General features: G+C 34.1%; 1 protein-coding gene across 1 annotated transcript in view; it reads right to left on the bottom strand.

The window, feature by feature from the left end:
• Nucleotides 1-14,872, bottom strand: part of prkar1b (protein kinase, cAMP-dependent, regulatory, type I, beta) — a 119,174-nt gene that overhangs the window by 51,737 nt on the left and 52,565 nt on the right. The gene's annotated exons all lie outside the window — the stretch shown is intronic.

Here is a 14,872-nt window from a genome sequence, read left to right as displayed (position 1 = left end):
TATCACATCTCTCTCTCTCTCCTTCGGATTGCTCCCTTCTTAAATCTGACCCTAGAAAATTAGTTTTCTTTTATGCCAAAAAATCATTAGGATATTAAGTAAAGATCATGTTCCATGAAAATATGATGTACATTTACTACCATAAATACATCAAAACATAATTTCTGACTAGTAATATGCATTGCTAAGAACTTCATTGGAACAACTTTAAAGACAATTTTCTCCGTATTTAGATTTTATTGCACCCTCAGATTCCAGAATTTCAAATAGCTGTATCCTAACAAACCATACATCAATGCAAAACTTATTTATTCAGCTTTGAGATGACGTATAAATCTTAATTTCGAAAAATGTACCTTTATGACAGGTTTTGTGGTCCAGGGTTATATGCTTTTGCGTAATGATTTCTCCAAGTTACAAATAAAAGATCATAAAAATACTCTTTTTACTTTGAAATTTCAAGTTCAATTCAAGGTTATTTTTTTCTTTGTAATTATTTGTGAAATTAACTCTAAATTAACACTTTTTAGTGTTATTTAAGTACTGTTGGATGATTTATTATAGTCGATTTTCAGTTATTTATTTTAATTTTAGTTAAAGTTTTAGTATTTTTGCTATATGCTTTTCATTTTTATTTTATTTTCATATTTTTAATACTTGTATTCAGCTGTATTGTGCATTTTATTTTTATTTTTAATAATTTTAGCACTTCAGCTTAAACCATTTCGATGAGTTGATAAGGCAACATTTATCTTTTTATCTCTGTTTTTATGGAAAATGTTTTTCAATTAATATTTATATGTAATTTTAGTTGACGTTTTAGTCATTTTACTGTGTGCTTTTCTCATTTTTAGGACTTTTTTATAGTCCTATTTACGTTCAAATTTATTTATATTTCAGTTTTAGTTTTAATCATATAAGCACTCTAAATTATATTTAGCATACTTGCTTTGCAGAATTAATAATTTACGTTTTTTGGCAAATTAAGCTTAAGTTTTCATCTAATTTACATTTTTTTCTAATTCAGCTATATTTTAATTAGTAAAAAATACAATAATTTTGTAATTTTAGTTGTAGTAAATAATAATAACACTGCAAGTTACACACAAAGATGCGAAACAAGTATGACCAATAACGGTAACAATGCAACTAAGGCCAACAAAACATGTAGAAACAGCAAGCGGTTGTTAAAATGAGCTCCTTTGAGGTCATATGCATGAATATAAAAGTAATTGCACGCATTATACTTCAGAGCAAGCAGTAATGCAATGATTAGAGGCATTGAAGCTCATATTCCAGTCTTGAGAGCAAATAATGGAGCATCTGGTAGGTGGTCTTCAGTCGCAAGCACTTGGGTTTTAGAAGTTTACTGAGTGTAAAGGATGTTTATTTAAAATGTTCCTCTACGAGAGCTCTCATCAGTTGTCTGGCTGCGGGGATTCCCCGGCACTCAACCCCATTCACAGCCCCGCGGCGTAACGAGACTTACGATTTCAGGGGGAGATGACGATGATGGCTCCCTGGAGAACCACACCGCGGCTATTTCAACGAGGTGAAGTGGTTAAAACAGAGCTTTGAGTAGCCATTAAAACAACCAGGATGGTTAAACTCAAAGTGTGATGTCACGGAGTATGATGTCAGATGGAGGAAAGATCAGAGGAGAAGTCCTGAGGTAAAGAGAGGGAGAGGGGATTGAGAAGGTGGCTGGTGATGAGCGGTGGGGAGATCAAGTCTTACATTTGAGAAAGGAGTGGGTGGGAAGTGGGTTGAGAAGCACTGCAAGGTTGGAGGATGAATGAAAACTCCTGTAGCTCAAATTTGTGGTGCTATACACTCTTAAAAATAAAGGCGCTTCACGGTGCCATAGAAGAACATTTTTTGTCTAAATGGTTCCATAAAGAACCTTTCACATCTGAAGAACCTTTCTGTTTCACAAAAGGCGAAAAAAGGTTCAGATTATAAAAGGGTAAGAAAGAGATGGTTCTTTAAAGAACCTTTGACTGAATGGTTCTTTGTGGAACCAAAATTGGTTCTTCTATGGCATCGCTGTGAAGAACCTTTTAAAACACCTTTATTTTTAAGAGTGTAGAGCGACAGCAAGGTTATAGTAGTTTAGAAATTAATACTTTTTTCATCAAGGATGCATTAAATCGATAAAAAAATGACAATAATGACATTTATAATGGTACAGAAGATTTTTTTTTTTTTCAAATAAATTATGTTCTTTTGAAGTCCTGAAAACGAAAATGTAACGGTTTCCACAAAAACATGAGCCAGCACAACTGTTTTCAACAGTGATGATTAGGGCTGCCCTCGGCTAAAGATTTTTCTGGTTGACTAGTAGTCATTAATTTTAAAGGGGTCATATTATGCTCTTTTACAAAGTCTTTATTTTGTTTTGGGGGTGTACTTGAACATGCTGTCATGCTTGGTGGTTCGAAAAACGCATAATTTTTCACATAATTTACATTATTACAATAGCTTTCTCCCAAGGCTGGAAGCTATCTACACTGTATGATTTGTAAGAGATTTGTAACTTTGTAGATGTTTTTTATGCCCAAACGTACACACCACACACTGGCTAAAGTTCAAAAAGTGAAAAAGCATAATAGCACCCCTTTAAGCATTAGTCAACTATCAGTCGCATGTTTATTAATAAACCATATAAATCATAATAATAAGCCTTTAATTGCCTACATAGCCTAATAAATGCTCAAGTGCACACATAAAGCTTGCCACAGTGCACCGGTGTATATAATAATCATGAATGTCTCTTGGAAAAACAGCAAGGAGACTGCATTAACGTTTTAATAATTTATTAATAAACTAGCACTTTCTTTGTTTTAAACTTAAGAGATGAAGTTGACAACACTGCGTTTGTGTGCATGCTTCATACGGATTACATAATCTGTAAAATTAAATAATCTGTAATATTTGTTTTCCATTTTAATTTATAGATACCTTTTTCATGTCTGTGCGGCAAGTATACACAGAGTTTCGAAGTGACGAACTGAAGTTCAGAGACGAAAGAAAGCACATCCTGCTTGCTTTCATTATTTTACAAAAGCGCAACATTTCTTTGTGATTCTAAATGAAAATAAATGTAAATGTATTACTTTTATCTGTATGACCAAAAATTACTTTGTAAGAGCAAGGGACCGCACCGCTACTGTTTAGCTTCCACACTCCATACAGACAGTTAAACAGTGCACATTTTTTAAGGTTAACATTAGATTGAGTGGCCATGCAAAGTTGCTACTACATACATCTTTCAGATAAAAATATTTGAGGCTGATAAATGAGAGGTGAGTATTTGGATGTCCTGCCCGATGTACTATATTACCACATAGATCCGCCTTTCAACACTTCCTGAGGAAATTTTGGTCGACCAAGCCTCTTTTTGTCGTGAAAATAATCAGAAATGTTTCCTGAGCAGCAAATCAGCCTATTGCAATGATTTCTGAAGGATCATGTGACACTGAAGACTGAAGTAATGAGGCTGAAAATTCAGCTTAAATCACAGGAATAAATTACATTTCAAAATATATTCAAATAGCAAACAGTTCTTTCAAATCACAATAATATTTTACAATATTAATGCTTTTACCCTATTTTTTTAACAAATAAATATAGCCGTGATGAGCAAAATAGACTTTTTTTAATAAGAGAATCTTTCAATAAGACAGGAGAAAAATAACTTTTAAACAGTAGTTTATACATCCACTATCTGTACGTCTAATCTATGTCTAAGCCTGTATCGGGATGGTATAATTCCAGTTTGGGTGGGAAATTGATGTAAACACAGATATCAAATACGAGTCATGTCATGTAAAAGTAAACAGGTGGGATAAAAAAGAATATAGTCAAAAGATCAGATCTATGCATTAAACCTGGGAGCCTGCATTCTTAGAACAAGCAAGCAAATATTTAATAACCTATGCTTATTATTGATAGAAAATAAGCCATACGTTTAAAAAAAGGGTTAGTTCACTTCCAGAATAAAATATTCCTGATAATTTACTCACCTCTATGTCATCCAAGATGTCCATGTCTTTCTTTCTTCAGTGCAAAAGAAATCAAGCTTTTTGAGGAAAACATTTCAGGATTTTTTTCCATATAGCGGACTTCAGTGGAGATCAACAGGTTGAAGGTCCAAATTGCAGTTTCATTATTTGATATTATATCATTATTTTATTTCTTTTTTATTCAGAAATACTGTTTTTAATTTTTTTTGGTAAACACATTTTATACAAATCAGTTAAATAGTAGTAGAACAGTAGTAGAACTATCATTACATTAAGTAATATATTTCTGTCACAATTTCTTCAAGCTAAACCGAACTTTTATTTTGATGGGCTGCTGTTACGACCTTTATTTTCTGTTAGTATATGATATGATGGTAGTTTTTCTACAATCAAAAAATTTTTTTTTAACTTAAAATACTTTGTTACCCCACTAACTGAAAATATTTAGTTTAGTCAACTTGAAATTTTAAGTTACTTTATGTTAATTTAAGTGACAACTTGGATATTTTAGTTGACTAAACTAAAAAAAAAGTTTTTCTCCTCCAACTTCACAAATCATCCAACATCTTTGCTTGACCTTATTTCGTAAAGGGCTTTTGACTATCTTTGCAAGTTCTGCCTACATCACACGTGCATAATTTCATAATGCGTAAAGTCGAGCTAGTGCAAGATGAGAATTTGTGGTTAAAAAGTATATAAATGGTAATTTAAAAAAAAATAGCTAGATTGCGTAGAGTGATGTAGAAGCTGTCTTGAAACAAAAATTCAGACCCATTGATCCCCATTGAAGTCCACTATATAAACAAAAATCCTGGAATGTTTTCCTCAGAAACCTTAATTTCTTTTCAATGAAGAAAGAAAGATATGAACATCATAGATCACATAGCTGTGAGTAATTTTATTTCCACTGACTGCACAAACATGATTGTAGGATATCATACACAACAACCACTGTATTTTAGATGCTGGTGTCCTTACATAGATATTTCAACCAGCAAGAGCACCTGGGGCGCTGTTGGGTCCACCGGATATATACAGTACCAGCACCAAAGCAGCACTAACCGGCATAAACCAGTCTTGACCAACATAAGCTGGTCTTTTAAACAGGGGAAGGAATTAAAAAACTGAGGAGGTAGAAAGCAACACGAGAAGGAACAGGGGTTTCGTCTGAACCTGTCCGTGAATGAGTGGGAGGAGGAAAAGCTGGTGGGTTTGAGTGAGAGTAAGAAAATATAAGTGATAAAACACATGGAGGGGTTTAGACTGTAGGGGGTGAGGGATTCACCGCAGATTCACAGCAGATTTGGGGTGGGATATATTCGGAAGAACATGAGATGTGTCAACGTGGATGCTGAAGTCACTATGAAGGATGAGTAGAGCACAGTCTTCTGGGAAAAGAATGAGTGGTGTATTCGCATTCACATCCAAAAACCACAAACCGATAGAGTGAGTGACGTTCACTGCTGTCAATGAATCAGCGGCTGATCAGCTGCTGGGTGTGAGAGTAGATGTTTGATGATGAAATGCCATGTGGCATCATATACTAAGGCTTGAGGTATTCTTTCAGAAATAAAGAAATTAATAGTTCTTATATTCAACATAAGAAGAACATCAAATACATTTGCAATGTTACAAATGCATTCCATTTCAAATACATGAAGTTCTTTAGATTTTTCTATTCAAACATTTCTGAAAATGCTGCAGTTTCCACAAAAATATTAGCCAAAACAACTGTTTTCAACATTGATAATCGTAAAAAAGTTTCTTGAGCAGGAAATCAGCATATTGGAATGATTTCTGAAGGATCATGTGACACTAAAGACTGGAGTAATAATGCTGAAAATTCAGCTTTGATCACAGAAATAAATACAATTTTAACATATATTAAAATAAAAAACAGTTATCTAAATTTTCACAATATTAGTAGTTTTGATCAAATAAATTCAGCCTTGGTGACTCTTTTAAAAACTATTTATTTCAAAAACATGACAAAATCTTATAGATCCCAAACTTTTAAATTGCAGCGTAGCTCTAGACATTTTTATTATTTATTTTTTGGCTAATAAGTGCAGTCAAAATTGTGACTGATTTGTTCCAGTAGGGCCAATTGTAATTATTTTTTTTTTTTTTCCAAATTCCGTTTTTTCTGTTTTCATTTTTATGGATTCCGTTTATTTATTTATTTATTTATTTATAAAAATATATTTTATATATTTATATATATTTTCCCAAACCCCCAAACTTTTGAAATGGCAGTGTAGCTCTAGACATTTTTTGTAGAACTATCATTACATTGAGTAATATATTTCTGTCACAATTTCTTCAAGCTAAACCAAACTTTCATTTTGATGGGCTGCTGTTACAACCTTTATTTTCTGTTAGTATATGATATGATGGTAGTTTTTCTCAAAAGTAATGGTAAAATGCTCATGAAGTGACCCTCAGAGCAGTAACTTAAAATTTTTAGTTTAGTTAACTTGAAATTTTACGTTACTTAATGTTAATTTATTGCATTTTGATTTAAGTGTACTGACCTTCTTTTAGATTTATTCATCCCAAATATGGGAAATTCCATGACATTTTGCATTATACAGTAAATTCCATTTTTACAACTGGATTCTGTGATTCCATCCACATTTTCCGCATCACGTAATCATAGGGCCCTATTCCAGCTTGCACTTGATTGTGCTCAGTAATGGAGACTGACTGACATGTAAAGCTACCAATCACAGCTTGTGTTGTTTTCTCGTGCCATTCAGGGACATTCATACTTTGTTGAAGATCCAAAGCAGAACATCATATAAAGAAAGATATAATATGTCACTGAGCGTCTGCATAGTGGTCTGTAAATGACTGTTTTCGTGTACGTGCATGTGACCGCAAAATCTAATGAGGCTCCTAAATCATCACCTCTTCTCTTCCCTTCTTTAATTGAATCTCACTCTTTCAAAGGGAAAGTGTTAAAAGCACCAACATTAGGTCTCCTTTATTTGTCCACACAAGCCTGAGCCTGTCTTGCACTCGCAAACGTCAAGAGAAAAACAGCTGAATGCAAAGGAACAAACTCTTTAGCCTTTAGACAGTAAAAGCCAGCATGTTCTGGAGCCCATTTATGGACAAAAACAGGCATACAGGTTACAAATAAAATTATGGAGAGTGAAAGATAACAAAGCATTCCTTTTTTGGTGAACTTTCCTTTTAAGATTTGAATGGCGTAACTTTTACTTAATCATCAGTGAAGTCACATCAGAGAGTAATGTCTGGTTCAGAGCATCTGACTGTGACACATCTGGGGGTTTGTTTCATCTGCGAGTGCATGCTGTGTGTTAAACAGATGACAGACTCGCACTCTTATTCACACACCTGTTTGCTTTTATGAGATGTGTAAAGAGACATGCTATCTGCAAACTAGTCGCTCTATAGGGCTTACAAACAGTGCATCCGTTCAAAGGACATAAACTAACAGGTAAATAAATGGAAAGGGGAGAGAAAAAGGGGACCTATTATGCAAAAGTCACTTTTATAGGGTGTTTGAACACAGTTGTGTGGCTGCAGTGAGTGAAAACAACCAGCCTATAAATGGTTAAAACCCACCAACTTTTTTTTTAATCCTAATAAATAATAAACAGTCTCTCTGAACATGCAATTCCAGATTTCTCCCTACGTACATGTCATCTTAGGGAGAAATACCGACCATTTGTGACAATCTCTGCCCTATTAGCATAGACAAAGCTCTGAGTGAGAAGCAGCAGCAACATTACTGTTTTCTTGTTGTAGCTGCTGGTGATTTACAATGTCAGTGGCAAAGAGGCATTACAAGTGTTGTGTTTTGGGATCTACCAATGAACGTAGAGGGAGGGAGCTGAGGACACTGTGGTTAATTTCATTTTCAAAGAAATGTCTTGGGGGAAAAAATGGTAGGTTCCCCTATGTTTACGGATCAATGTCAACGCAGACAAAGTAAGCATTAGGGCTGGGCGATTAATCGAAAAATAATCGGAATCGACATTCAGAACCTATAATCGTTAAAATTTTCCAGGAAGATTATTTCAATTACTTTCCCTTTAAAAAACACTAGCGCTCCGTTCCGTTATTCTGCCGACATGTCGATGGAGAGCTTAAACAGTATTTATACAGTAAAAAGTATTTACAGGATATACAAGGGTAATTTTAATTAGAGGAGATACTGCTTATTTTCTACTTTTAATATGAAAAACATTGAAAATTATTTATTTTGTTTCCAATAGTGCAAGTTATTTATTTTCACTAATTTAAGAAAAATGTGACTTTTCGTTTTAAGCAATGCTTGCTTTAATTTCAGTTGTTCAACACTGATGTTCATTTAATAATCATAGATCGTAGATAGTGTGTTTCCTTCAATTATTTTAAAATCAAGTAATGCACCCTTCATCCAAAAATCTCTCGCTTGTAATATGTGAACATATTTACTGTACAAAACTTGTCAGTGAACTATGAGGGCAAAAAAATAAATATTATATAAATATAATTAAATATAATTTTATTAATAAATAAAATAATCGTTCATTAATCGTAATCGGGTTAAAATGTTCAATTAATCGAGATTTTGATTCTAAGCCAAATTGCCCAGCCCTAGTAAGCATTGCACATTTGTTTTCAATTTTTTTTTTTTTTTTTTGGTAAATATATTTTATACAAATCTGGTAAATATTCTATTAGTAGTAGAACTATGATTACATTGAGTAATATATTTCTGTCACAATTTCTTCAAGCTAAACCAAACTTTTATTTTGACGGTTTGCTGTTGTGACCAAAATTGCCTTCTAAAAGTGCTTCTGTAAGGCTAATGTTGCTAAAGCTACTATTGTCTCTGCATGTTTTCACTAATGTTGCCTTCACATGCTACCAGAATAATAGGAAATAAGAATGTGGAAGTTAAAAATTGCATATGAAAGCACTATGAATTCGACTGCTTGAATTTGTCGAGCTCATAATCACAAGTGGGACTTATAAAGTTTGTGAAAGCACGTGGCTCCATGAGACCAGATATGACGTTGTTTTTATCGTATTCATAAACACGTATTTATTATGTACCGTACAATCAGATTACCGACTTTTAAACCGGTTCCAGTTTGGACATATAAGGCTGAACTGAAAATTTCTGACATTTTCATGGCGTCCTGTTTTGTTATTGTCAGCTCTTGAAGCTCCGCCCTCTTCTGAAAAGGGGGCCAGGAGCACCAGGTCATTTGCATTTAAAGGGACAAACACAAAAATGGTGTGTTTTGGCTCATACCCTAAAAGTGGCAAATTAAGCTACACTCTTAAAACTAAAGGTGCTTCATGGTGCCACAGAAGAACCTTTTTTGTTTAAATGGTTCCATAAAGAACCTTTAACATCTGAAGAATCTTTCAGTTTCAAAAAAGGTTCTTTGTGGCGAAAGAAGGTTCTTGAGATTATAAAAAGTAAAAAAGAGATGGTTCTTTAAAGAACCTTTGACTGAATGATTCTTTGTGGAACTAAAAATGGTTATTCTATGGCATCGCTGTCAAGAACCTTTTAAACCACCTTTTTCTTCAAGAGTGTATAAAAAAATTATCTGTCGGGTATTTTGAGCTAAAACTTCACATATACAACCTGGGGACATCAGAGGCTTATTTTATCTTGTAGAAAGGGGCATAATAGGTCACCTTTAATTTGCCCCATTTAGTCACTTAATCTAATACTAGGGATGTAATGATATTGCAGTCTCACGGTACGATAAATATCGCAATATGAAGTCAACACTACGATATTTATTGCAATATTTAAAAAAAAAAAGACAAATGAAGAATTGGGACAAAATTAAAATTTTGTACATTTTAGAGTTCTATCAGATGCACTTTGAGAGTTCAAAATGAAGAGCTCCAACTTATGTTCTTATCTAAGAAAACTTAATTCAGAAAAAGTCAGTGAATTGACTTTTACCTGAACTTTAAACAGGACTCAGCCCTCTTTTTAGTTGTGGTATAATGTCTCAGTCTAAATTACATTCACACTGGTGTTTAAGGAAGGCAAACAAATTTGAATTTAATACTAACAATGACAGTAATAGTCATATATTGTAAAACTAGTCTGTACTGTAAAAAAAAAAATTAAATTAATATTTCATAAGTGTATTATGTCTGCTTTACACTACAGTAAGGAAATTTTAATACTTCTTTCTTAATTTATACACTTAAAAGAGATGTTTTGAATTTGGACTGCAGTAATGTTACCCATTTAAATCTCTAGCTGTCAGCAATTCATACTACACTTTTAAGATTTAATTTTGACGGAAATGGCAGTAAAGCTTTTATTTTGATGGAAAACTCCAGCTTAAGGGAAAACAGGTGTCTAACTACAAATCTAGTCAAATGCAAATACTGCTAAAATAAAACCTAACTGGTGGCTGTCACGTTCCCAAACATACACTAAATGCACAACATATGCAATAAACAAGTTCACTGCATTCACTGTGAACTGAGCCATTTTGAAGCGCAGAAAACACCGGATTACGAGCTGATCGCCTGAATGAAGTGTGCACTTCGCAAACAGACTTGATGAAAAATTTAAGCCATATTGTGCATTCGGTTTTAGATCGTTTGACAGATACTGTGCCAAAGCATCATGGCCCAAAACACAACTTTAAAGACCTTTTATGTTAGAATAAGAAGTTTAAATATTTTAAAAACTACACTTTTTGTCCAGAAGACCTACCGTTTCATATCTTCAAGTCAAGTCAAGTCAAGTCAAGTCAAGTCAAGTCAAGTCAAGTCAAGTCAAGTCAAGTCACCTTTATTTATATAGCGCTTTTTACAATAAAGATTGTCTCAAAGCAGCTTTAAAGTATTAAAGAGAAAAAGAGTGTTTCATTAATGCAAAAGGACAAAGATAAACACTCAATTTTCAGTTAAAAAATTGATAATATCGATAATATCGAAACCATAATAATATCGAGTGATATTTATAATATTATACATCTCTATCTAATACAGTATTGTTCTGGTTAAATACCTTTCTCAGCAACAACGTGTACCAAAGCAATGCAAAGCAATGTATACGCGTCAAAGACTGACATGGAGGAGAAGAAATTGTTGAATAAAGTCGCTATTTTTGTTTTCTTTGTGCACAAAAAGTATTCTCATGGCTTCATAAAGTTACGGTTGAACCACTGATGTCACATGAACCATTTTAATGACGTTCTTACTACCTTTCTGGGCCCTAATGCAGGATCAGAAAGCTTTAATTTAATCAAAAATATCTTAATTTGTGTTCTAAAGATAACACAAAATAGTGCTGACTTTACATTTCCATTGACAATTGTCAGGTTTTACTTGCCATTCTATAGAAACAACTCTCCAATGCTCATGTACAAAATGCCAAAGCTCCCTCTAAGTGTGCGAATGTGTTTACAAAGTGCTGACCGTGTTTCACAAGCGATGGCATCTGGAACAGAGACAAAGGGACAAAGTCAGACTGATAAAGCTTCATTAACAACTTTACTCGGGATTATCAGTGATTTCACTGTATCGGTATCACTGCAGGGTGGAAAAACGCACACCCACTAACATAAACTATATAAACGCACACACACACACATGCTGCTCTTATCAATCATGAGCAGCAGAAGTGCAGATCTGTTTATCCACACCGCAGAGGGTTGCTATGAGGCAGGGAAAACCCGCGTTTAATTGGCCACGAGCGACGTGTTTTTATGTGTAACATTGCAGCTGTTTTGGACGCGCATTCTCCGTTGGGATCCATCTGTCTGTCTGAGTTTGGACTATGCAGTCTGTCTGTCTAGTCTATACGTCTGTCTGTCTCCCTGTTTGTCATCAGTGATGGATGGATTCATTTACACGGACACCAACACTGAATTCAATCCAAAGAATTTCATATGAGTATCTAACTGTCAAAAACATTGATTAATTGGCATTTAATCAAGTAGAGTGAATGAATATTTATAGAGCTGATGACTCAAGCATCCGTATTATAGTACAACCTTCACACTGAGGTTCAACGCAGCTCCAGCGAATGAAACAAGCTCATCCTGTACGAGGCAAGACAAAAAAATACACCTCACACGTCGAGGGAAACCAGCTGAAGGAGACAGTGGGCTTTAAGGCAGGAAAAAGAAAGAATGCAGGAATGTTTGGGAGGGAGGAAAGACAGCAGAACAACAGAAGGAAGCCAGAGGAAAAGAGAGACAGAGGGAAAGGAAAACAATGGTCATAATTGTCAGTTTAAGACAGTTGAATTCACTGTGAACATTTTCCAATGGGGGAAAAAAATCACAATGACACCAATGAGATTAATAGGAGAGCTAAGAGTCTATTGACTCTTCATCTCCTCAGGAAACAAAACAATAAATCATGTATCTTCTAGTGTTTTACAAGGGATTAAAGGAGTAGTTCACTTCCAGATCAAAAAATTACAGATAATGTACTCACCCCCTTGTCATTCAAGATGTTTTAGGATTTCTCTCCATATAGTGGTCTTTAATGGTGCCCCCGAGTTTGAACTTCCAAAATGCAGTTTAAATGCGGCTTCAAGGGGCTCTAAATGATCCCAGGCAAGGAAGAAGGATCTTATCTAGTGAAATGATCAGATATTTTCAAAAAGAAAAAAAAAACGCTTGTTTTTTTGAGGAAAAAAATCAGGATTTCTCTCCATATAATGGACTCCTATGGTGTCTCGGAGTTTGAACTTCCAAAATGCAGCTTAAAAAGGCTCTAAATGATCCCAGCCAAGGAAAAAGGATCTTATCTAGTGAAATGATTGGTTATTTTCCAAAAAAAAAAAAAAAAACTTGTTTTTTTTTTGAGGGAAAAAAAATTCAGGATTTCTCTTCATAAAATGGACTTCTATGGTGCCTCCAAGTTTGAACTTTCAAAATGCAGCTTAAAAGAGCTCTAAATGATCCTAGCCAAGGAAGAAGGATCTTATCTAGTGAAATGATTGGTTATTTTCCAAAAAAAAAAAAAAAGCTTGTTTTTTTTTAGGGAAAAAAAATTCAGGATTTCTCTTCATAAAATGGACTTCTATGGTGCCTCCAAGTTTGAACTTCCAAAATGTAGCTTAAAAGGGCTCTAAATGATCCCAGTTGAGGAAGAATGGTCTTATCTAGCGAAATGATCGATTGTTTTCCAAAAAAAAAAATGCTCGTTTTTTTTTTTGAGGAAAAAAATCAGGATTTCTCTCCATATAATGGACTTCTATGGTGTCTCGGAGTTTGAACTTCCAAAATGTAGCTTAAAAGGGCTCTAAATGATCCCAGTTGAGGAAGAATGGTCTTATCTAGCGAAATGATCGATTGTTTTCCCAAAAAAAATGCTCGTTTTTTTTTTTTGAGGAAAAAAATCAGGATTTCTCTCCATATAATGGACTTCTATGGTGCCTCCGAGTTTGAACTTCCAAAATGCAGCTTAAAAGGGCTCTAAATGATCCCAGTTGAGGAAGAATGGTCTTATCTAGCGAAATGATTGGTTATTTTCTAAAAAAAAATTACAATTTATATACTTTTTAACCTCAAATGCTTGTCTTGTCTAACTCTGTGCAAACTTTGTGTAATCCGGGTCAATACAGTTAGGGTATGTCGAAAAACTCCCATCTCATTTTCTCCTCCAACTTCAAAATCGCCCTATATAGCTGTTTTACCTCTTTTTGTAAAGGCCATTTGACCTTCCTTGCATGTTCACTTTATAAAGACTGCAGCGATGTAGGCCGTTTTTGAAGTTAGAGGAGAAAATGAGATGGGAGTTTTTTGACGTAGAGTTAGACAAGACAAGAATTTGAGGTTAAAAAGTATATAAATTGTACATTTTTTTTAGAAAATAACCAATCGTTTAGAGTCCTTTTAAGATGGATTTTGGAAGTTCAAACTAGGAGGCACCACAGAAGTCCATTATATGGAGAGAATCCCAAAATTTTCTCCTCAAAAAAAAAAACGAATTTCTTTACGACTGAAGAAAGAAAGACATGAACATCTTGGATGGCAAGGCTGTGTGTACATTATCTGTAAATTTTTGTTCTGTAAGTGGACTACTCCTTTAATATGCAAGTTGATATGCAAATCGATTGTTTAACATCAGTGCCACAGACAAAAGCAACTAAATTAGGCAGCTGTCCCTTTAAAACCCAATGCACAGATGCAATGTACTGATACACAGCCGATATTCTTCCAACTGTTTATGTTCACTCAAGACATAACTGAGTGTGTTTACATGAATGCTTTTTAAGAGTGTAGGATCCCTTTAAATTGTTCAAAACATTTGTCATGTTACTGAATATTTAGATTCAAGTCATATACACCTAGGATGGCTCGAAGGTGAGTAAATCATGAGTTTTTCATTTTTGGATGAACTATCCCTTTAAATTGTTTAAAAGCATCATTACCAGCATTTGTAAAGTTACTGACAAGTTACAATGATGCTGAAAATCCTGCTTTGATCAGAAAAATAAATTACATTTTATAATATATTCACAAAGAAAACAGCCATATAAAACTGTAATAATATTTCAGAATTTGTTTTTACTGTACTTCCAAAGACATCTTACAGACCCCAAACTGTTGAGTGATTCTCTCACTGTAGTCAACTGTGTGTCAACTTTTCATCGATGTTTGCCTATTTTATTACTCCTGGGGAATTTTAAAAGACAAATTTAAGACAATGTTGATAGATGGTGAAACCCACATTAATTCTCCAGAGCGATGAAAGATCAACATCTGAGCAATGTGATTTCCTTCCAGTATGATATTGCAAAATGGAAAAATCAGATCAATGCTAAGCGTCTGCATATCCTTACATATTTGGCACACATTATCAAGTTAAAAAGTAACAGATTA

Source organism: Garra rufa, chromosome 1 (assembly GCF_049309525.1).
Source record: "Garra rufa chromosome 1, GarRuf1.0, whole genome shotgun sequence".
NCBI lineage: Eukaryota > Metazoa > Chordata > Actinopteri > Cypriniformes > Cyprinidae > Garra > Garra rufa.
This window is presented reverse-complemented; position numbering and strand designations above follow the sequence as displayed.